The sequence below is a fragment of the Mus caroli genome, chromosome 6 (genome assembly GCF_900094665.2).
Source record: "Mus caroli chromosome 6, CAROLI_EIJ_v1.1, whole genome shotgun sequence".
Lineage (NCBI taxonomy): Eukaryota > Metazoa > Chordata > Mammalia > Rodentia > Muridae > Mus > Mus caroli.
Window position 1 is genome coordinate 25774938 of NC_034575.1, and position 24584 is coordinate 25799521.

Consider the following 24584-nt stretch of genomic DNA (forward strand, 5'->3'; position numbering starts at 1 on the left):
AACCCACACCATCAAATCTAACTATTTTAGATGCTTTCTGGGGGTGGAACTGGGGTCCTTATGCTTATGAAAAGCAAGCACTTGACTCTCTGAGCCACACCTAGAGCCCCATCCTCTCACTCTCTGAGTATTGTCTCCTCCTCCTGTATTTCAAAATGACTCCAGATTCTGCGTAGCAGACTCTAGTCTCCAACGGTTAACCCAGGGTAATATAAAATTGTACCAAATTACTATCATACATATGCCCATACCTTAAATATTCACTGCTGACTGCATATTGAATCTTACTGCTGGCAAAAGCTTTGAGAGAATCCACGTTAGTAGAGTTAGAGGGCTGGGGGAGGGCTCTCAGGGAAGTTTCTTCTTTCTGCTCAGCTTTCTCTGAAGAGGATAATTCATATTGCTATTTGTATTTCCTTTTCTTCTGGCCGAGGCCTCTAGGTATTGAAATTTCGTCTAGAAGTGCATAGCTCAGCCCTGCGTCCTGGCTCTTTGTTCCCCTGTCATGCATCCAGTCCTTCTGGGACTTTTGCTTCTTTTGAGCTAGTTATTTAGTCTCTTGGCTCCAAGCCCCTACCTTACCTTTTAAATCCCACCCTGGGGTACTATATTTTCCAGGTTCCCTTGTCCAGAGAAATTCCTACTAGTTTCTGTCAAAAACGAGGGACTTGACTGAAGGAGAAGAGAAACCCTTCCTGTTTTTCCAGTTCTCATCAGCCTCCCTCTGGCAAAAGTGGTTGGATCATCTGCAATTTCTCTTAGCATTCTGGTTATTGATAAATAGTCTTCATTGCCAATTGGCCTCTCTACTCAGCAAGGGCTGTAGTCCAGGACTTCAAACTACAAAAGCCTCAGATACATGTTCACCCAGTCATCCAAGAAATATTTATTCACCACCTACTGTGTGCCAGAGTCTCTTATAGGTTCCAAGGACATAGGAACAAGGAGACACGGGAGCCCATTCCTGTTTGAGCTTAGATTTTGAGTGGGAGTTACAAGCAAACAGAGTTCTTGGCTATCTAACAGGCGCCTCAGACTTGAAGAGGTTTAAATAATCCTTGATTCCCTTCCCCCTTCAAACCCAATTCCTTGGATGCTCCTCCTTATCTTGGTGGCAGGACCACTCATTCTGCCACTCAGACAGCGACCGCTCTGACGTTATTCTTCATTTCCTCGTTCTTTCACATAATGCGCTCAAACGGTCCTTTGTCAGGTCTCGCTGATTCTGTCTTCAAATGTGTTCCAAGTCTGAAGTCGGGATGCTTTTCAGCCGTTCAGCGCCAAGCAAAGCTCCTTCCCACACTGGAGCTTTCTCGGGTGTGAATTTCTGTAGAAGGGAGGGGGGAGGGGAAGTGGCTGTAGGAAATGAACAGCAGGCTGTGCTTGTGCGGTGTGCTCGATGCGCTTGAGCGATGTGCTGGACGCGCTCCTTGGCTCCGTTTCCTTTAAGAACTCATAGACCATTTATAAGATAGATTTCTGAATGATTTTTTTTTTCTGGGTCCAGAATCTCTGAACTATAATCTCAAACACCATTTCCCAGAATTTTGCCTGCCTCATGGAAGGACAGAGGAAAAAGAACAAATATATTTCTATAGATCACTTAAAAATGATTCTCTCTCTCTCTCTCTCTCTCTCTCTCTCTCTCTCTCTCTCTCTCTCTCTCTCTCTCTCTCTCTCTCTCTCTCTCTCTCTCTCTCTCTCTCTCTCTCTGTGTGTGTGTGTGTGTGTGTGTGTGTGTGTGTGTGTGTGTGTTAAAGGAGTCTCACATGCCTCAGCAGGCACACCTGTGGAGGTCAGAGAACAACTCAGCCGAGTCAACGCTTATTCTAAACCTTCCGCGCGCGTGCGCGTGGTTTCCCACGACTAAGGTCGGATGGCTTGCTCACCAGCGCCCTTACCTGCTGAGCCACCTCACTGGGCCCTGGAGATTGTTTTACATATAAAAGAATTAGGAGCTTTTCTTGCTCAAAACCTGCCTAATATCTCATTATATTTGCAACAAATTCAAACTGCCTGTCGTTTTTTTTTTTTTTTTTAATTTATTTGTTCATGTGTATAAGTGTTTTGTCTGTAGGTACATCTATGCACCATGTGTGTGCACAGTGCCTGTGGAGACCAGAAGAGTAAGTTGGATCCCTTGGAACTAGAGCTACAGATGATGTGGGTGCTAAGGCTCGAACCCAGGTCCTCTGCAAGAGCTACAGATCTCTTAACAGCTGAGCACATTCTCTAGGCCTGCTTGTTTATAAACATTCTCTGATATTCCCTGCTCCTCTGTAACCTTCATCTCCTGCCAGTCCCCTCTCATGTCAGCCACTCTTGCCCATTGGGGCTTCTTATTTCTTTCAAGAAATTTTTTACTTAACCATTTTATTTTTATTTGGTGTGTGTGTGTGGGGGGGGGAGTTGTATGTGTGTGGAACATGTGTTACTGTGTCCGGTTACCCATTTTATTGATTGATTAGTTAATTAAATTCTCATTTTTATTAGTTCATAGAAAAATTCCTACAATGTGTTGGTTGTATTCGGCCCCTCCCCCAACTCCTAAATCCACCCTGCCTTCCCTACCCACCCAATTCTGTGTCCTCTTTTCTATGTGGGTACTGAGAATAGAACTCAGGTTCTTACAACTGCTTTGTAAGCATTTGCCAACTGAGCTTTCCTAGCCCAGCCTTCGAGTTCTTGCTAGCCCTTGAGCATCTTGAAGTCAGACCCTTCCAATCATATCCTATCTCTATTATGCCTTCTGGCTGTGGGAACTGATTCCAGGGAATTTTAATAGAAGAGGAAAGAAATGACATAAGGTATCAACTTGGAATTATACCCCCAGGATCCAGGAACCTATTGAAAGTCGCCCTCTGATGGTGACAGGTAGAATGTCTTAATAAAAACAATTGGAGGACTCTCCTTCCATCAGAGGAACTCCAGACGGTTGCAGAAAATTTAGATAAGAAGACTGCCACAAAGATCAAGAGATACCTTGGGCATCCTTTTGTGGATTCAAAATGGCATGGTTTTTGCAGATGGGGAAGCAGGGTTAACACATGTCCCAAAGAATCTGTCCAGGTAAATGTTCGAGGACAGGACCCTAAGGAAATGAGATCCACTGTGGGGCCAGAAAGCCACACAATAGAATGAGTCTAGGGCATTATGGACAAACAGACCCAGTCTCCCTCTTTTGCCATCTGAAATGAGCTTTGAAAATTTGCATGTTGAAAACTTTAAATCATTACTAAATACACAGATATTTCCTTCAGACTATCATGCTCACCATTGTATTCCTTTGATTTTTAAATACTCATTTCATTGAAATATATCTCTCAACACAGTGCTTTTCCATCTAAGAAAAATTGGTATTCATGGCTCTTGAATTCAATACAACTTTAAAAACATGCATTTTAAAGATGTACAAGCAGTGATAATTTTATCTAAAGTCCACCTATAACTAGCAGAACATAAAGATGGCATGCAGTTATAAAGCACAGTATTGACAAAGGCATATGAGTTACAGATGTAAAGTGATATGGAGCCAACCACTTTATTACAACAGACCAGCTGCTTATTAATAGTTACATTGTTTCTAATCAGAATGCCTTTTAAAAGCCCGTTTTTTTTTTTTTAAGCCTTTCTAACACTAGAGTCTGTGAATGATACAGAGATGGTTTTGTTTTGTTTTAGGAGCTTGTTTGGAGAGGGGAGTTGTTTAAAATCATCAGAAATAAGATCATGCTTAGCATTTTCATATATAGCATCTGGATTTTTCAGGAAAGGAGGACTGTTGATTTAAGTGGGAGATGTTTGAGAATAAATTTACAAGTTTCAATAAAGTAGAAAAGACCAAAGGAAGTGTGATGCAATATAAACGAGGAAATGGGGAAGCAAAGAAAAGCAGGTAGAAATATAGTAAACTGAATAAAAAAAGAAGTAGACATGATTCAAATCAATAATCAATAAGAAAATGGATTAAATTCACCTATGAAGAACATATTTTCGGGTTGATTTAAATTATCCTGGCACCAACCAGCAAAATGGCTCAGCAGGCAATAGGACTTGCTTCCAAGCCTGATGAACTGAGTCCAAGCTCCAGGAATCTCATGACGGAAGGAGAGAACCGGCTTTGAGAGTTGCCCTCTGGGCTCCATTCACGTACACCATATATAAATGGATGTAATTCTTTTAAAAATCCAGTCACACAGCTTTGACCTGGACACACTTAAACTATGAATACAGAATACTTGGAAACAGAATGTATTCCAAAGAAAAAGCATTTCTCATTCCCTTCGTTCTTAAATCCTCTCTACCTCTGTTTTACTTCCTGTGTCATTGTATCTATTTGCTATGGCCAGATCCAAGTGTCCCTCTGTAACACAAGGAGCTACTGATAGCTCCTTGGTGGAGGTCAGGTAAAACTCCCTGAATACTTGATTAACTTGACTAGGAAACACACTACTTGCTCTCATCTAGCAGGGACAATACACACGTTCACCACTTGCTACAAGTGTATCAGATACTAACTTCCCATAACTGCTCTGTGGTAGAACTAGACTCCACAAACTTTATTTCCTAGAATCCTTTGCTAGTTAGCTTTGGGTTAGGTTCTATCTACTGGAGACTTAAGCTTTGAATCTGAAGTGTTTCCCCAAAACTCACATTTTCAATGCTTGGCTCCCAGCTGGTGGTGGACCCCTTAGAAAGTGGGGTGTAGCTGGCAGAAACAGAGTTACTGAGGGTGGGAGGGAAAGCATAAAAGGGAAGAAGGGAGTCTTTTCAAGATTCTAACTAGATTCTAATAACTTCCATCTATACTACACAGCCATGGCTCTAGACCCAGGCTTCTTGAAACATTCAGAGACAGTAGTAGCAGCCAGACATACCATTTGATTCACCATGGCCCCTTAAGTAGCCTGGTTTCTATCCATCACCAATCTAAGCAAGACTAGTATCATCTTGTCTAGATTCTGACCTCATACTTTCCAGCTTTTGGTTCTTTTTTAGAGTTACTATTGCTGTGATGAAACACCATGATCAAAGCAACTCGCAGAGGAAAGGGTTTTATTTGGCTTATGCTTCCATATTACTGTTTATCATCAAAGGAAATCAGGACAAGGTCTCTAACAGGACAGGATCCTGGAGGCAGGGGCTGATGGAAGAGCCATGGAGGATTGCCACGTATTGGCTTGTTCCACATGGCTTGTTCAGCTTACTTTCTTATAGAACCCAAGACCACCAGTCCAGGGATAGCCCCACCCACAATGGGATGGGCCCTCTCCTGTCAATTACTAATTAAGAAGATGTCTTACAGTGAGATCTTATGGAGGCTCTTTTTCACACTTTGAGAAATTGTTGAGGTTCCCTCCTCAACAATTTCCAGCTTGTGGCAAGTTGACATAAAACTACCCAGCACGTGTTACTTCAGGTTTGGATAAAATACAAACATGCAGAAAATAGGAAATATGAGGTCTTCTATATTCATGTATCTAGAAGATGCAATTTGGGGGCACGTGGGATTATCTCCTAAGGGGACTGACTTACCTTGAACCAAGTAAGAGACATGATTTTGGGTGGCAGCACATGGTCCATGTATGTGTGTTACAGCAGCAAATCCAACAGAGGACTGGAAAGTTACCTGAGATGATTTCCTTGAAAATGAATCCACAGCTTGGCCTCTAGCCCAGTTCCTTCTTGGTTTTTTTTTTTTTTATAGTGTCTCACTTTGTAACATGAGAGAGAGAGAGAGAGAGAGAGAGAGAGAGAGAGAGAGAGAGAGATCTTGTTCTTGAACAACAACAAAAAAATACTCTTTTCTTCAACTGGCAAGTTTTCCTACCCACATTTGAATCTCTAAACCATCTAAACCCCATCTCCCCTTCACTACCATTTTGTATTTGATGCCAGCCAAGGTTCGCAGTTCCCATCTCTCCACAAAGCAACAATGCAATATTAGCTAATAATCCACTCCTTTCTCCTACAGAATACATCAGTTTCCTCAATGTCTACTGAGAAAAATGTCTAATGGATTTTTGGAAACTTCTTTGCTAAATTCTATTCCACTGGTCTTGAGCCCAGACCTGCCAATGTCCCTTTCAACAAATCTATTTCATTGTTATTTTTATTTTTAACTTTAATGGATTTGTTGTTGTTGTTGGCTGTTCTGTTGTTGGTGTTTTTGTTTGTTTTGTTTTGTTTTTGAGATTGGAGCTCACTCTGTAGACTAGGGCTCACAGAGATCCTCTTCCCTCGGCCTCCCAAGTGCTGGGACTAAAGAAAGTGTGCACCACCTCTCCTGACGAGCTGTGCTGTTTAAAAGCATAATTTTTTTTTTCTAGTCAGATTTCCATCATACTGGCTAGAGGTTTTCTTTATAACTAAGTTATCAAACTGTCAAATTTATCATTTAAGAATATAAAATGCTTACGGTGGAAAGATGGCTCAGCAGTTAATAGCACTTGAGAGATCCTGAGTTCAATTCTCAGTGCCATATGGCAATTCACACCATTCTGATTTATAATGGGTTCTGGCGTTTAGACTTACAGGTAGACAAAGCACTCATATACATACATACATAAACCATTTTTGAAAAGAATATGAAATACAGCTAATTTAGGTAATCTTATTTAGGTAATTTTTTTCTTTTTTGGAGTTTTGTAGTATTTTAATAAAAATTTTATGTATTTTGATTTAAATTTGCATCTATCCAGTTAATAGTTTATTACTAATTATAGGAATAGTGTCTTACATTTCTAGATATGTATTATTGGTTTAAACTAGTTCTCAATAGTTCTGTCTTATTATTGTTGTTCAGTGATCATGTGTCACATGTACAGATGAGGATAGTTGCATCTTTTTACCTTCAGCTATTAATATAATTTTTTTCTTTCTTTAGAAAATTGGCTAAGGTAGTATCAACAAACACAAAGATAGAGTTGAAATAACTTCTTTCTTGACCACGTAGACATCCTTTTTAAATAGTAATGTCTTTCCTTGTTGCTGATTCATAAATTTCTGATTGCCAGTGTCTACATTAAAAAAATCTTTTACTTATGCTCCATAAATTTATCCACATTGGCAAACTTGCCTGAGCACATATCTGCTTCTCATGAGAGATTTCCCCCATGAATGGTTGAAAGAAAAGGAAAAAAACCATGGCCCTTGTTTAGACATGACCTTCACAACAGTCCCAGGTAGGAACACAATGCAGTAGTCTGAGGCTCCTCTCAAGGCCAATCAAGAGGGAAAATGGAGTAGATAAATAGTCAGTTGGGTAGGACCTCAAGCAGAACAACCCAAGCTCTCCCTCTCCTATGTTGAAGATGAGATGACTTTTAATATAACTTTTATTTCCCTGAAGTAATTGCTGTCTCTGAGGCTTACTGCCTCTGTCTGCTAACTTAGACCTGGAAGCTTCTAGCCTCCATACAATCTAATCTAGGCATAGAATCTTTTCAGTCTCTGAGACTGTCTTAGTTAGGGTTTTACTGCTGTGAACAGACACCACAACCAAGGCAAGGTTTATAAAAACAACATTTAATTGGGGCTGGCTTACAGGTTCAGAGGTTCAGTCTATTATCATCAAGGTGGGAGCATGGCAGTATCCAGGCAGGCATGGCATAGGCAGAGCTGAGAGTTCTACCTCTTCATCCTAAGGCTGCTGCTAGTGGAAGACTGACTTCCAGGCAACTGCAGTGAGGATCTTAAGCCCACACCCACAGTGACACACCTACTCTAACCAGGTCACAGCTATTCCAACAAGGCCACACCTCCAAATGGTGCCACTCCCTGGCCCAAGAATATACAAACCATCATAGAGACTTACTGCTGAATAAGCTCCCCTCTTCCTAGTTCTTTCTGAGTTCTGGCTGGATGGTTCACCTCAGCTGTTCTGGCTTTAAACTCTTCTCCAAGCTGACTGATTTAATATGGCTTCTCTTTGTTCCTGACTGAATTGTTCTGCTTGGTTTCAGACTAATTCTGGAAATCTGTTCTAATCTGACTCTGTCTCACTCTCTGGCTCACTCTGTCTTCACCTGTGTCTAGCTTGTTCTCTCTTCAACCTGTCTCGGTACAACTCTTTCTGAACAACTGCTTCCTTCCTTTCTCCCTCTAATGCTCTCTCTCAAGTAGCCTCTCTTTCCTCTTCTTCTCATGAGAGTTGGGCAGATCTTATTCTCTCAAATCTTTCTCTGACTCATCACTTGTCTACCAGTCAATTAGACATCACTTTCAAACGTGGGTGCATCTTCTACAAACTAACTTTACCTTCATTGCTTGTGATTAAAGATCTGTACTAAGGGCGTGTCTGTATCCCAGCCAGAGGGATTAAAGGTGTGAGCTAGTGGCTGAGCCACACCACAACTAGAAACATTGTTTTATCAGTAAATAACACAATCTCGACGGCCACAGTGTGATCAAATATCTTGCAACAGATGAGCTGATATAATCATGATCAATTTGTTTACTTACAGATTCTTGAGGGAGAATTCACACTGGTTACAAGTGGGGACTAAAGGTTTGTCACAGGGACTTGGAAGGAATAAGATTGGAAGATTGGTGACAATGAGATTTAAAAAGGAGAGTTCTTGACTCTAAACATCTCTTGATTCTACTTTTCCACTTTAGCTACTGACCCATTTCTCTCCTCTGTAGAGTAAAAATTTCTTGGAAGATTCAACTATATATCTAGTATTTCTTTCCTCACAGACAGAAAAATGAAGGCAGGTGAGTTATATTGAATTCCTTCAACTATCAATGGATTGCTTTTTGTTTTGAGACAAGTTCTCAGGCTGGCTTCGAACTCAATGTGTAGAAGCCAAGGATAATCTGAACTCTGACCCCCCTACCTTTATCTCCCAAGTACTGGGATCCTAGGTGTGTGCTCTTGTCCCAGCTGTGAGTTCTGTCCTTACCTGCTTGCAGCTTCCACTGTTGACCTCTTTGGAAGTTGTGCCTATTCACTTTTTACCAGTTTGGTCATCGTTGGGCCATTGCCTTCGACAGTAACTGGGATTCAAACCCAAGGCCGTGTACATGTTAGGCAAGTGCTCTAGCACTGAGCTATACCCTCGGCCCTCATTTTTCTGAATCAAGAAATTCAATCACCTTAAAAGAGGTGAAGCGTAAGGTTGCTATGCCCACGAGGGTCTAGTGGTGTTACCATGAGATCTGTCTTTCGGAAACAAGCAGGTGGAAAGAAAGCCCCAGTTTAGGTGTCAGCTGACAGAAAGGAATTCAAGGGCGAAGCTGAGGAGGTTAGGAGGAGTAAACCAGAACTAAAAGCCAATGTCAAGGGTCACTGTGGTCTTCATATTGGACTTTGTTTATTTAAAGTTCTTGTTACAACCCTGATGTTGCTTTTGGTTTTGTTTTTGAGACAGTATTTGTATGTAGCCCAGGCTAACCTTGAACTCAACATTTTCCTACCCTGCTTCTGAGTGCTGGATTTACAATATACACAACCACAACTAATTTACACCCAGCTTGTTATTAATATCAAAAGAAGGAATACTTTCATGATGGGGATGGAGTCAGGGATTTCATTAAACTGGAAGTTAAGACTGCCTCCTGCTGGGCAGTGGTGGTGCACGCCTTTAATCCCAACACTTGGGAGGCAGAGGCAGGCGGATTTCTGAGTTTGAGTCCAGTCTGGTCTACAAAGTGAGTTCCAGGACAGCCAGGGCTACACAGAGAAACCCTGTCTAGAAAAACAAACAAACAAACAAACAACAAAACTGCCTCCTATCCAGTATGTATTTTGCATACTCCTAAGAGATGACCGTATCCTTGCCAGTCAGGCTGTATTCCACATACCCCTGAGAGATGAGTGTGTCCTAGCCAGTCAGGAGTGTTCCACATACTTCTGAGACATCAGGCTTAAGAAGGTGGCTCTGATGCTGGCTGGTATTCATTTGATCCTTGTTGCTCATACACTAAGAAGACAAGAATGAAGGGCATGGTATGCATGCAATCTGGAACTACAGAGACAGTAAGATCCTTTCCCTGGCTCCAACAAGCTCCACAGGGAACCTACTCTCAGGACACTCTCTCCCTTTATGACTATCCAGGGAGGGACTTCATGTTCTATTTCTCTTATGTGTGTACGTCTTGGCACCACAGAGTCTCAACAAGGCTGTCTCCCCAACTCCCAGTCACTCTTTGCAGCTAATTCTTGAGCCCAAAGGTATTCAGAAGAACTAGATGCTGTTCCAGCCCAGAAACTAGGAGCTAGATGAGGGAGCAATCCTGAACCCCTTTCGTCTTTGTTAGTCCCATTATACTGTCTGTGATGGTTGGTTCAACTGTCAACTTGAAACAACTTAGGGTCATCTGGGAAGAGAGCCTCACTGAGGGAGTGTCCACATTGGGTTGACCTATGGGAAGACGGAGGATGCTGTGGTCTTGAATTGCCTAGGACTAGAGAAAGTCAGCTGAGCACAAGCAATCAAGTGAGCTGTACAACACACACACTCATTTCTCTCTGCTCTTGACTGTGGGTGCGATGGGGCTAGCTGCAGTTCCTGCCCTGACTTCTCTACAATGATGGATTCTAACCAGATGTTGTAAGCTGAAACAAACCCCTGTCTCCCCTAAATTGTTTTTGGTCAGGTTTGCTTGTGTTGATCAGCAATAGAAATGAAATTAAGATCACATTTTCTCCCTGATCTCAGAGCCCGAGGGCAGATCCTTCAATGTTTTGTTGACAATGAAATCTTCTATGTGCTGCCCCATCTGCCAGCTTCCCTCACAGGACATTTGATATGTGTCTTTTTTAAAAAATTCTGTCAAGAATAAGTATGTTCAAAATACTTTTTTCGCTTTTGACTCAAGAAATAGCCTAAGTTAACTGACACATGTAAGACTCTGTAAGGAAACTAATGGACTTGTTAAAATTAAGTCTCATAGGTATGGACAGCCTGATCGTCTCAATGTACAACTCTCGGGGTCAGGCCCATCCTTGGGTAACAATACAGGAAGGTGCTTTAACATTTGGCTCTGTTTTATACCAAGATTTAAGATGATGTGCCATGCCTAAGAAATTATGCAGCTTACTCCTAAATCAGCACCCGACAGCTAACAGAAGGCCTCTGTTTCTGCTCCTTTCCCGGTGGTTCCTCAGTGGAGGAGACTGTTTATGCCCTGTCACAATGATTAACTTCAAGCCTGTTCCCTCCATCTCCTATAGCAAGCATTTATAACCCGACACGTGGAGCTGTCTCCTTCTGGATGGTCTACTGCCTTCAAAACCAGAGGGGGACACTAAGCAACTGTGTCTTTGAATTGATCGCCTGCTATTCTGCAGCCCACAGTTTGGCTCAAGATCTCCAGATGTCCCCTCCAGGTGACTTTCTGAGGTCCCTCTCTGAGCCTTTATTAGCTGCCTAACATCTCTCAGGCTGTTCCATGTGCAGTATCTCGTCCCCAAGAACAGAGGTGTGACTGTGAGTTTGCCAAAGACCCTTCCTCGCCTGCCTTTGAACCACAGTGATGCTCTGGGATTCTGCAATGTTGCTGGGTGTTTGCTTCAGTTCTGATCTTCTGGGCTATGACTAGGATTATTTTATTCATAGTTTTGAGACTGTTCATTATATGTAGAGCAGTGATTATTTAGAGAGTATTGGCACGTTAGCTGGGCATGGTGGCATATGGCTTTAATCAGCATTCAGAAGGTAGAGACAGGTAGATCCCTGGGAGTTTGGGGCCAGCCTGGTCTACACAGCGAGTTCCAGGACAGCCAGAGGTACATAATAGAAAGACTCTATCTCAAGAAACAGAGCAAAACAAACAAACAAACACACAAACAAAAAAACACCTAATAAGTTAGGTTTTTGGCACAGCATATTCTCTGTGAAGATTATAAAGTTGATGACTCTGAAATGATTCAGGAAAAAAATAGGTCATGTTGTATTTATGTCATCTGTATGTGCACACACATGTGCATACATGTACACATATTTACAAATGCACAGTGAATAAGCAATGTGTTAGGTGCTTAACATCGGGTTTAGCATCATGAGATGAATATGTGGATTTTGTACACCATTTCTGTAAATTTTTTGTCAAAATGAAAAGCTGAAAAGTATATAAATGTTTATGTAAGTGAAGAGATTTAAAAACACATCCTATAATATCAATAGTAGTTATCACTGCATCTTGGGATTATGGGACAGTTTTAGGTTCTCCTTTTGGTTCGTTTGTATGTCTAAGTATCCCATGATGCAGAGATATGAATTTTGCTTTGTGATAAGGACAACAAGAAAATTCGAAGATGTGGTTGAAACTATACATTGTTGAAAGACGTTGCAAATTAATCTTACTAGGTTAGATGCTAACCATATGTCTGCTTTATATCTTCCTGAGAGATACAACTTAGATACTGCATTCATTAATGTGTAGTTGGTTTGCTTAGCTTGTCTTGGGTGAGCAGCTGTTTTGTTCTGTGGTCAAAACAGTAAAAACAGAGCCACCGACAGTCCTTCAGCTTGTGATAAATGGTGGTAATGTCCTGGCTGTCTTCTCCAAATCTATTCCCTTCTCTTTCTTTTCATAAGCCTGGCCTTCTCTTGTTGTCTGGCTTCCAGTGGGTTTGGCCACTAGTGGGGAAGGAACAAAAAATACACAGGAAGAAGTTCTGAGTAAATTTTTCTCCCAGGCCCACTCTTGCAGGCTTGCTTCAGGTTGGCCTGATGCTATGCTGGAAGAAGGCACACCTCTCACATGGTCTTCACACAGCTCTTCCTTCAGGTTGACCCATGGAAACAGCACTGTAAATTACTAGCTGAGTCCCCAGCCCCAGCCCCAGCCCTCAGCCTCTGCTCACATCCTTGAAGACAATGCCTTTGTTGAGGTCTACTGACCAATTTGAATGTATCACATTTCCTACTGGGACCACCAATAGAATAACATCGCTGGGTGTCTTGTGTCAGCAAGTGTTCCCCAGAGACTTCAGTAGGGGACCATGCGCCATAGCACTTCCTTGGCAGCTTGCATAGTCTTTTCTGGTACTACAGAAGCTAGCTCACAGATAAGATGTTATCACATCGATCCAGCTAGAATGATCTGAATCCAGTGTCCAAAATGTATAGAGTCTTAGAGTCCCCCTTTGGTGTGGACCTCCCATTGCCCAGTTGAAAACCCTCTTCTTGTCTTCCATTTCCAACTTCATATTGCCTATATCCTGCTATTTCTCTCTCAACACCCCTGTCCCCGCCCCCTGCCCCCATCACAGTCTGTTTATATTTACCTGGTTTCTTCATGTTCCGTAGATCTAAAGATACGGATCTAGGAACCACAAGATGAGAGAGAATGTGTAGCATTGCTTCTGGTCTGGTTACCTTGCTCAGTACAATCTTTTCTAGATCCATCCACTTACCTGCAAATTTCATGATTCTGCTTTCCTTTACAGCTGTATAGATAAGTACATTGAATAGGGAAGTCGATAGGGAAATCGAAACTTGTCCTTTCCCAAAGATCAAAACCCTAAATCAGCTATCTGATATTTTCAAGGGATACACCTTAGATGCTGGTGGGAGCTGAAGGGTAGACTGCATTGTCCCATTTAAGAAGGCAGAAGTCCCAAGTCTGACATGCTGTCTTGCAGGAATAAGCAGACTTGGTTTCCCAACTGAGAGCTAATAAGACTGCCGTCTACCCTCAATACCCAAGTCACATTTGCCTGGAGTTTCAAGCTGGAAAGTCAGCACAGGTCTAAGATACTTGGTTTTTCTTTCTTCGTAGCTACCACTTGTACCCTGGGGATAGGTGTGACAGGTGGTACCTCTAAGTCCAGAAGCATGTCCCAGGCCCATACACTGCAGCATGGAATTCTAGGGAGAAGAATTCTGCCACAATCTACACTTCCCTGACGAACAAAATAGATTGCTAAAGAAAGCCCTATAGAGTGTTTGTTGGCCATTTTGGCACCAGACTTATACATCCAAGCCTGCCTTCTTTTGACATTCATAGAGCACAGAAGCCCCTAAGGATGCTTCAGAATTATGGAGACTTGTACCAAATGAAGCTGAGGAAAGAATTCTTAATGATGAAGAACTGTTGGAAGCAAGACTGGGAAGGGCTGACCTATGACTTCTAGTAAATAACACAACTGTGTCTCCAGAACTGAGTGGATCCTGAGACCCTAAGCCCATACCTGCCCAACCTATAGGAGGAAGTAGCCTTGGGGATGTCACTGTGTTCCTGCCAATGGCCCAAGGCTCATTAAGCTAATTGCTTTCTGGGGAAAGTGGTTTTGCTTTATATGTCTTAACATCTGGGGAGAGAGGCCACCTGTACATCGCAGGAAGCACACCAGGACGACTACAGCATGAACAGGCTTGGCGAAGGCCACTGGTAAAAGGCAAGGTGTCCTGTCACAAGGATACCAATGTCACCAAAATGAAGTAGAGGAGCCAATCTATGACTGGAGCCAATCTGCAACTAGTCACTGCAGTTATCAAGAAGATTAAAATACCTCTGCTCAGCCTTAAAAATGATGAGAGGAAAATAAATTATGAGACATTAGCAATCTAAGGAGAAAGTTATAGAATATATTGTTTAGAAGTAAGACCTTAACACTTTATGGCTCTTTAGTGGATGTTGTGCTTGTTATTGTCAGGTATAGACACCTAGTAAGAAAGATGAATATCCCATTATGCATTCTAGGCTAATAGTTGAGTGTGATGCAAAGAAGACCTTAATAAGGAAGAAATCTGAATTTCCCTTAAATGATAACAACAAGCAAATAGTTGGGCAAATGGAATGGCTTGTGTTGGTAGAAGTCAACTTATTATGCCGGGGCCTAGCAAACACAGAAGTGGATGATCACAGTCAGCTATTGGATGGATCGTGTGATCCACAGCCCCCAATGGAGGAGCTAGAGAAATTACCCAAGGAGCTAAAGGGAACTGCAACCCTATAGGTGGAACAACAATATGAACTAACCAGTACCCCGGAGCTCTTGTCTCTAGCTGCATATGTATCAAAAGATGGCCTAGTCGGCCATCACTGCAAAGAGAGGCCCATTGGACTTGCAAACTTTATATGCCCCAGTACAGGGGAACCCCAGGGCCAAAACGGGGGAGTGGGTGGGTAGGGGATGGGGGGGGGGGTATGGGGGACTTTTGGGATAGCATTGAAAATGTAAACGAGGAAAATACCTAATAAAAAAAATAAATTAAAAAAAAAAGAAGTCAACTTATTTCTCAAAAAAAAAAAGTAAAATGTTACCTTTTTAAATTTGCCATGATCCATGTCTTCTCTATTACCTTTGTATGAGTGTATGTGTGTGTATAAGTGTGTGTGTTATGTGCATGTTCCCATATGTGTGCACAAGTGTGTGCGGAGACCTAGGGCTGAGCTTGGGAGTCTTACCTGTCAAACCAGGGTTTCTCAACTGAACCTATAGCTCAGCCATAAGGTGAGCCTAGCTAGCTGGCTTCCTTGGGGAATCCCATGCCCCAGCCTTCTCGGTGATGGCATTCCCATAGATGCCGTGCCCACCTGACACTCACATGGGTATTGGGAATCCCAGCTCTGCTCCTCACACTTGCCGTCTGCCTGGCAAGCATCTCAACTGTGGAGCCATCTCTCCAGCCAGTCCCTGGACCGGACTTCTTGCAAACAAACAGACAGACAGACAGACAGACAAACTGTAATAATTACAGAAATCATAATATATGAGTCATTTTATGCTGTTGGAAAGAAAAGTAAAACCAAGAAGTCTAACGCTAGGACTATGGCTCAGGGGATAGAGGGTTTTACTACCATGCACAAGGTCTTGGGTAACCACATAAATCCCAGTATGATGCACACACCCACAATCCCAGCACGTGGAGACAGAGGAGGAAGCCTAGAAGTTTGAGGCCAGTTCAGGCTCCATGAAACCCAGTTGTTTTTTGTTTTTTGTTTTTTGTTTTTAAAGCTGCTCAGGATATCTCTCCTCTCTCTCCCTGACTGGTAGAAAAGCAGCAACCACACTGTCAAAAGCGTAGTTCTCCCTCTCTCTAAGCAGAAGCACTCAAGTAATGGAAAATATTGACAGGAATCCCCAGGGAAATCTCTCCTTGTTAGGTTCAGACCCTCTCCAAGCACATATTACGCTGTAGCAATATTATCCTTCATTGAGTGTTATGGTTACATTAAATCATAAATTGTATGTTTCAGTCACAAGATTCGATTAGTGATTTACTTCAAAAAGTATCAGTGGGCCATTTGTCAATATTTCTTAATAATTTAATCTCCAGGCTCATTATAACAGTGTTGTTACTTTCCTTTTCTTCCTCTTGTCTTTGGGGTGCGGGGTGTTATGAGATAGGGCTTCAAGCTCACACCGTGGCAGGCGATGACCTTGAACTCCTGATGTATTATTTCATTTGTGCTGGGAATTTATTTCCCACTCTCCTTCTCTAGCCTTAATGTTCTTAGACCCCTCTGCACCTGGCTTAAATCCTATGCGCTGTCACTGCAAGTACGCCCACTCCCTTACCTCTGGTTCCCTAGTTTGCTCTCTCCGATTTCTTTTGAGTTAAACTAAAATGGTTAGCTTCTTTGTCAAATCTGTACCTAAACCCTTGTAGTTCAATGAAGTTGGAGTGCCCCCATGAATAAGGACTTACAGAGAGAGAGAGAGAGAGAGAGAGAGAGACTGAGAGATCATTTTAAACTCCCAACCGCAAGCTTTGAGTGAATTCTTAGAGGCGCCTAGCAATCACACACCCTAGCTAATTTCTCTCTCAGCTTCCCCAGTGATTTCATTACACATTTCCCTCTTTAAACTCGTAATAGCTCACGTGCTAGGCTTGAGCTTGATCGAAGACCTTTCTTTCTAGGACCGTCCTGAGAAAGGCTGAGCAATTCCTAAGAACTTCCACGACTCCAACCACCATGTCCCTTCACTTACCGTTGTCTCCCACACAGCTTGCCTTGCCACCCTCTTTAAGACAAAACACCTGCACAGCTAGTGGAAGTCCAGCCCCCCTATTGCACACACTAGGTCTTACTGCCCTGGTTCTGCAGAGAGGCGGTGTTCCGGTCACCCCCTCTCTCTTCCCATCTTCCACTAACAACCTTTCACTTCCTCTTGGATTATTTTCTGGTTAATTATTAACTGGTTAATTTCCTTCCCATCTTAACCCGAAAGGTTGCTTTTCTTTGTTTTTCCAGCTGATTTCCACTCCATTTCTTAGCAAAAACAAACAAACAAACAAACAAACAAAAAAACCCCAAAAAACCTATCAGAACAGTGCCTTCTCCTTGTAATTGGTCTTCAGCATCTTTCCCCTTTCTCTTGAGTCTGCTGCACTCAGATACCTGCCCCTAGCAGTCTTCCACACTTGAGGTCCCCAGGAGCCAGATTGATGGTCAGCCTAACTAGCTCAGCAACCACATCTCATGATGTGGGCCACTCCCATTTTCTGTGCTTTCTTTGTGAGGCTCTGGGGATGTCTCACTCTTGGCTTTCTTCCTGCCTCACTCTCTCTCTCTCTCTTTTGCTGGACCCAGCCTTCTTCACTTCTTCGTGAACGGATCCTCTGAGGACCACATTTAACCTTTCCGCTTTCACTCTTGTTCATGTGACTCAGACTGACAGCTTTAAATAGCATCTCTATATACTGATTTTTGGTTTTTGTTTTTTAATCAGACTTTCTCCAAAACTCTAGACTTTTTATTTTCCTGCCTATTCAACTTTTCTACTGAAATGTCCAGTAAGGAACGCTCTCCCTTCCTAACATGTCTGCCCCACTTCCAGCTTTCCTCATCTCAGCTGACAGCAACTCTATCCAGATGCCTTGGCCTCAGACCTCTGAGTCATCTGGACTCTTCTCTTTCTTTCCATCCCAATAGCAAACCCTTTAGGGAAGTCCACAGGCTTTCCTTTAAAAGCTACCCACATTTGGTTTCTTCTCATTATACCTCCTACCATTATTTTGGTCCAGGGCAACCAAATTTGTGAATGAGATTTGTGAATGGAATTACTTCCTAATAGACGTCTCTGCTTGACATAATCATCCAAAGTTATCTTAAAACACACAGTGGGATTTAATCCTGTTTAACACCCTCAAGGAACATTTGTTTTATTATGAGAAGAAAACCAAGTCATTGCAATAGCTTACAAGGTAATATGGTCTAGCTTCTTCCCTTTTTTTCTGTCAGTTAGCATGCTACAGCCATGCTAACTGTGTCTCATCCTCGGTTCCTAGCTATGTTCTCTTCCTAGAATGTTTTTTGTCCCAGTATCTGCTGGATGGCTTCCTCACCTCCTTTATATCTTCATTCATATCTTATGTGCACAACAAAGCCCTCAACCTAACCCTACTGCCAATCCTCTGCTTTTTCTTAATTCCACATTGTCTATTGCCTAACACACTATATAATTTATTTCTTCTTTATTTTCTATATCCCTTTGACCAGAATATGAAAGAGCTTCCTTTTGTTTACTTATATTTTCCAACATGCCTATAACTGTTCCTCACACATTGTAAATGTTTGATAAACAGCAACTCGATTGCATGCCCAAGGAAACTTGATTTTTAAAGATCAAAGCCAAGGGTATGCAACAGGGCAGAAAGAAAGCCTCTCGCACCTCCCCTGGGCTCTTCCGCGCATTCCAGTCTAATCCATTGCTGACCCCTGCTGGAACTCACTGACCAAGTTGCCGTCCCTCCTTTGATGGGACAGGAAGCCCTAGTACTCCCCGGGGACCAGCAGATTCTACTGACACTGTCGCTGCTATCAACTGTGGCCTTACTCTTACAAAGCAGCAATGACACAGATCTTCTTCTGTCTTGGGCTTTTCCTAATTCTTAGGGACCTGCAGAAGACAGAGTAAAGCTTCCTTTTGTCTTATTTATATTGACAAATGTCTTCACCGATAAGGGCTTAATTAGACAGGAAAGCAAAATGCAGAAAAAAAAAAAGATTTTATTTGTTTGTTTGTTTCAACCTTCAGGACTAAGAGCTCAGTCTTTAAGCAGGCCAAATGTTGGCATAAGGGAGGAAATTTGTTTTGAAAAATAGCATATGCGTTCTCCCTTTTTTTCTTTTCTATATGACTATTCTCTTTCAACCAGACAGTACGAGGGCTGCTAGGGCAGGCGTGTAAAAGTAAAGGACTTTACTTCATCTTGCACATTTGATCTCCAATTCAATAACAGTCCTGGAATTTTTGTTGAGAACAAAAGGGAGTCTAAATCTCCAAGTCTGGCAAATATTAAGAACAGAGCACGAAGCGGGAATCCAAACATTAACTGTAGTCAATAGATAGCTTGAGGAAACTTAGGTTGTTAGGAGCTCCAGAGCAAGAAAGCCAAGTTGTTTTCCTCACTGGAAGAGCCAAGGCTTGGAGAAAGGCTAGAGAATTGGACCTGAATGGGATACATAGGTCCCTGAGACGTAACCAACCAGTCCCTCCTTCTATAGGCCAAGATAGGGGAGTGCACCAAGATATCCGAAATCCTCTATAAACTAAGGTAGACTTGTACTGTCCGGGTTAGCCCTTCCCTTCTACTCTATGTCTACTGACCACAGGGTGACATAATGCCATTTAAGAAACAGAGGCATCTATGCAGACAGACTTCTGCCTGTGGCTTTCCTGTGATACAGAGAAAAGCCAGAATATTTTGTTTTCCCACTTTGGCTGGAGCGAGCAGTCATACTGAGAGAATTGGAAGTCTAAAAGTCTGCACGGCAGATGAGACAGTCACACCCAGTGGGGACATCACAGATAGCAGATTCAGCCAGATTTAACAGCTTGAATATCAGAAAGGCATCAAAACAAAATAATATCACAACCAGACAAGATCCTTTGTAAGTCTTTGGGCGCTCTCACAATTTGTCCATAAACTTCCATCCTAGCCATGTAGCAGAGAAATTGAGTGAAGACCCAGAGAACAGCCCTGTATCCTACCCTGACTACTGTTGTGAGGTTCTCTGCAAACTCCCTGACACTCAGGAACCATGGCAAGAGGTTGGGAAGAGCCCTGAAAGAGTTTGAATTTTAAATTGATTCCCCTATTATCTCAAAAACAAAATTAAGTTGAATGGGAATATTTTTAACTGAAAATGGCAAATTGAAATAGAAATTAATTCTCTTACCTTAATTGATAATTTCAAATGTGTCCTCTGTCACTAATGGGAGTGGGAATGTATTAAGCAGAGCTATAGATGAGACAGAGCACACACCACAGGTTTTTTCCCCCCCCTTTGAATTGGTTTGCAAATGTTTATACATTTGTTTTTGCTCGGCTCTGCCTTTACAGAGCTAGAAAATTTGAAATGCTACTGATATTCAGTGTTGAGCCCTGACTCCTCGGTAGCCCTTCTGGGTAACTAAGATGGGCACAAGTGTGGTGGAGGAGGGGTGGGGAGATTTTCCTGAAGGGATGCACGTTGTTGCTCTTCTGTGATTTAACCTGTGCTGACACTTGCTACCGCTGCACCTGCGGTCGAATTACAGCCACAAGAGTAGCGAACGCAGAAGCCTTTTCCTGAGTGAGCGCTGGAAACGGCACAATAGCTCCTGAGTTGAGAGCGTTCAAGTCTAGGCAAAAGGTCGTAGGTTGCTTTGGGGGTCTTAGTATACTCTCTTCTTTCTACATAAATAAATTTCTCTCTAGCCTCGTAATGTTTGTGCTTTGAAATGGAAGCATATCACGTTTGCTGGCTTCTATGAACGGTACACGGTTCCCACTCCAGCGCCTGCTGTTATTTATTTTCTCAAGCAGAGTCTCATTCTGTAGCTCACACTGGCATAAACTCTGAGCTCTCCTGCGCCTGACTACTCTCAAATACTAGTACTACAGGGGTGAACTCTGGTACTTGGATGCTTTGGGGTTTTAAAAAATAATATTTCCTCTTTCCTTTGAGATATTTTTAAAATGTTATCCTTTTTAACTGATTCAAGCTACACATAAAGAGATTTCCCTTTCAGAAGGATGAAGTTCCTGTCACTCTTAGCCCTGTACTTTTCTTTAAATGCCTACCTTTGTCCACTGTGTGAGTGTGCGGATGTGTGTGTGTGCATGTGTGTGTATGGTGTGTGTGCATGAGTGTGTGTATATGAGTGTGTGTGTATGAATGCATGATGTGTGTGTGTATGAGTGTATGAGTGTTTTTGTGTATGTGTGTGTGTGAGTGTGTGTATGTGTGTATCTACGAATGTGTGTGAGTATATGATATGTGTGTGCATGAATGTGTGTGAGTATATGATATGTGTGTGTATGAGTGTGTGTGAGCATATGATATGTGTGTGTATGAGTGTGTGTGTGTGTGTGTGTGTTGTCCTTCATATCTTGACATTTTGGCTCCTAATATATTCTGGAACTTAATCTTCTGACTGCTATTGTTTTTCTCAGAGTGTATTTTTGTTTCCATTTATTTATTGGTTTTCAAATGTAAAATATTTTTAAATTTTCACTTGGCCAAATTATTTTCCTTCTTGAAATATTTATCTTCATTTTTTTTTTGCCTAGCACGCATAAGGCCCAACCCCACAATAAATAACTCAGTATATAAAAATAACACTGTATCATAACCAAGACTCCCTTCCTTGCTTTATGACAATAGAGAGATTTGTTAGCATTTTTAACTAATATTTTTTCAACTTTAAACAGTTTAAGTATTTACCGCGTGGAATTTGTCTTTTGCAAAGCCGTGTAAGGGAGAGCAATGTCTCGCTTTGTTTCCCTTTCCTCGTGATTAATTGATTGTTTCTGTGGCATTTATCAGCTGTCTCTCTTATCTGCACTGACACGAAACGTTTTTGTTCTTATCCATCAGGATCTCTATTCACAGGTTTATTTCTTTATTCAATTCTTCTTATCCATTTGTCTGACGCTACACTACACTGTGGCGGTTCAATCATTTTGACTTTGTAATATTTTCATATCTGCTGAAACACTCTTTCCTTGGTTTTTTCATCCCCTGGCTCCTCTGAAATAGCTCTTTTAAAAGCTCTGTGAGAGCTGAGGTTGATGCTTACCCAGCATGCTTGAGGCTCTGGCTTCAAAAATACTCTGACACTGACTCCCAGTTGTTGCTCGGTAAAACTTTTACAGTTGTCTCCATAAAGGTTATTAATGCTGTTTGCTGCTATCATAGACAGAATCTCTGAGTCTATTATATTTTCTGATTGATGATTGCTGCGATATAAAAACATACTTGATTTTTTCTTTATTCAGTCTGTTATATTTTCCTTTTTTATAGATTTATTTATTTTATGCATATGAGTACACTGTAGCTGTCTTCAAACACACCAGAAGAGGGCATTGAACCCATTACAGATGGTTGTGAGCCACCATGTGGTTGCTGGGATTTGAACTCAGGACCTCTGGAAGAGCAGTCAGTGCTCTTAACCCCTGAGCCATCATCTCTCCAGCCCCCAGTTCATTATATTGATACATTATTATTACTGAATTAATCTTCCATTGACAATATGGGCTTCATGTGGTTGTGGAAATTTTTTGTTTGCATTTAAGGCTGACTTCAAACTTCTAAATTTTGTTTAGGATTTTTACATTTGTTTTCATAGATTAAACAGATATATTTATTTATTCCTTATCTTTTGTTTATTTTGGTATTGGAGCTGACTATATAAAACAGAGTTCTTTTTCTATGCTCTGGAGCAATGTATACAAGTTACAAGTAGTGTGTGTGTGTGTGTGTGTGTGTGTCCGTGCAGGCCATAAAAGGGCATCAGATCCTTAGGAATGGAGTTACAGATGGTTGTAAGCTACCATGTGGGTGCTGAAATTCTACCCCAGTCCTCTGGAAGAACAGCCATTCCTGGAAGCAGCTCTTCGGCCTCTATGACATAATCTATTTTTTGGAGGTTTTCAGAACTTGCCTATACAACTGCCTAGGGATGGTATCCTTTGAAGAATACACCTTCATTTACTATTTCACTATTTCAAAGTTTCTACGTTGTCTTAGACAATTTCCAATTCTATATTCTTATTATAAAATTATAAAATATATAAATTATGAAATGCATTTTAATTGATACAAAGTTATTTGTATTATTCTCTTATAATTAAAATTTCTGCTCATGTGCCGTGTGGTTTTGTCTTTCTTTTCCCTGATGACGTCTCTGTGCTAACTCCATTTTAAACCCACATATGAGCTTTAAACAAAATTATTTTATTAGACTTTGAAAGATTGTGTCTATTCTAATTTTGTCTTCTGTCTCACTAATTTCTTCTTTTACATTTTAAAAACATTATCCCACTAAGATTGTTTTGGATTTCCCCATAATCACTTCCTGCCTCTTACTTGTACAAAGTCTTAAATCACACATACAGTGAATATGTAATGGGGTCTTGGAAGCCACAGCCACTGTCCAGAAGGCCTCCCCCACCTTTAAGAACCTCTTAAAAGCTGCTTTGGGGTCACTGCCTTTCTAACTGCCATGCATGTCTCTGTCTACTTTGAGTTTGATTGGTTTTCTATTCTTCTATAGTTAAAAACCATAATTCCTTTACTTCCAACCTTTCTTTTATCAAAGAAAAGTCCCAGGCTACAGACTACATTTCTCTCCCTCATGCTATTCACCTCTCCAGTGAGCTTTCTGCTCCCGTTCAGTTCTGTATTTTCATTAATCTCTCTTTTTATCTTAGCTTTGTAGAATTTCTCTTTTAAACTTCCAAAATTGTAATATTTAAGGTAAAGTGTATATATTAGATGTATTTTATGTTCTTGTCCTTTTAATTATTGAGATATTTTATCTTACCACATAAGATAAGAAAGCTTATAAATTTTCAACATCTCAGTCTGGTGTTTACAGTGGGCTTTTGATAGTCTGTTGTTGTTTTGTTTTGTTTTGTTTTGGTTTTTTGAGACAGGGTTTCTCTGTGTAGCCCTAGCTGTCCTGGACTCACTCTGTAGACTAGGCTGGCCTCGAACTCAGAGATCCACCTATCTCTCCTTCCCCAGTCCTTTGATAGATATGCATTACCAATTCCAGAAACCATTTGCTACCAGTTTTTTGTAAACTAAATTACAAGTTGGTGTCTCGCTTTTCACAATGCTTGCTTTGGAGGCCATTGAGATGCTGGTGTCTGCTCCTTTCCCTCCTTATTTCAATTCCTCGGATTAATTACCTGTACATGTTTCAGATTCCTGTCCTCTGCTGCTTTCTCTTGAGGGTCTAATCATTTCACTCTCTGAGCTGTCACATAGTCCAACTCAGGGCCAAGACGGTGTGTTTCCCTTCATCTCTCTGCCTACTTAGGCAGATGCTTCCTAGTAACTTCTTAGCCCTGAGGTCTCCCTTGCAGATGGGAATTTCTCTGAAATCCTGCTTCCCTTCTTTTGTTAGCATTCTTTCAAATCACTTCCTCCAATTTAGTAATGACTACAGTGCCACCCTCTTTTTTATCTTGTCTTTAAGATTTATTATCTCTAAATTTTACTTTCTTTTATATCATTACTATCACCCATAATCACATTTTTCTTCTTAATAAATCCATTTCCGCTAGCTAGATCAACCACTTCCCTTTATTTTTCATTAGCTCCCTGCTTCTTTTTTAATTCAGTGTCTAAATGCATATGTGATTGAAGAGGCAGAAGTATCTAGACACAACCTTTTAAAATATCTT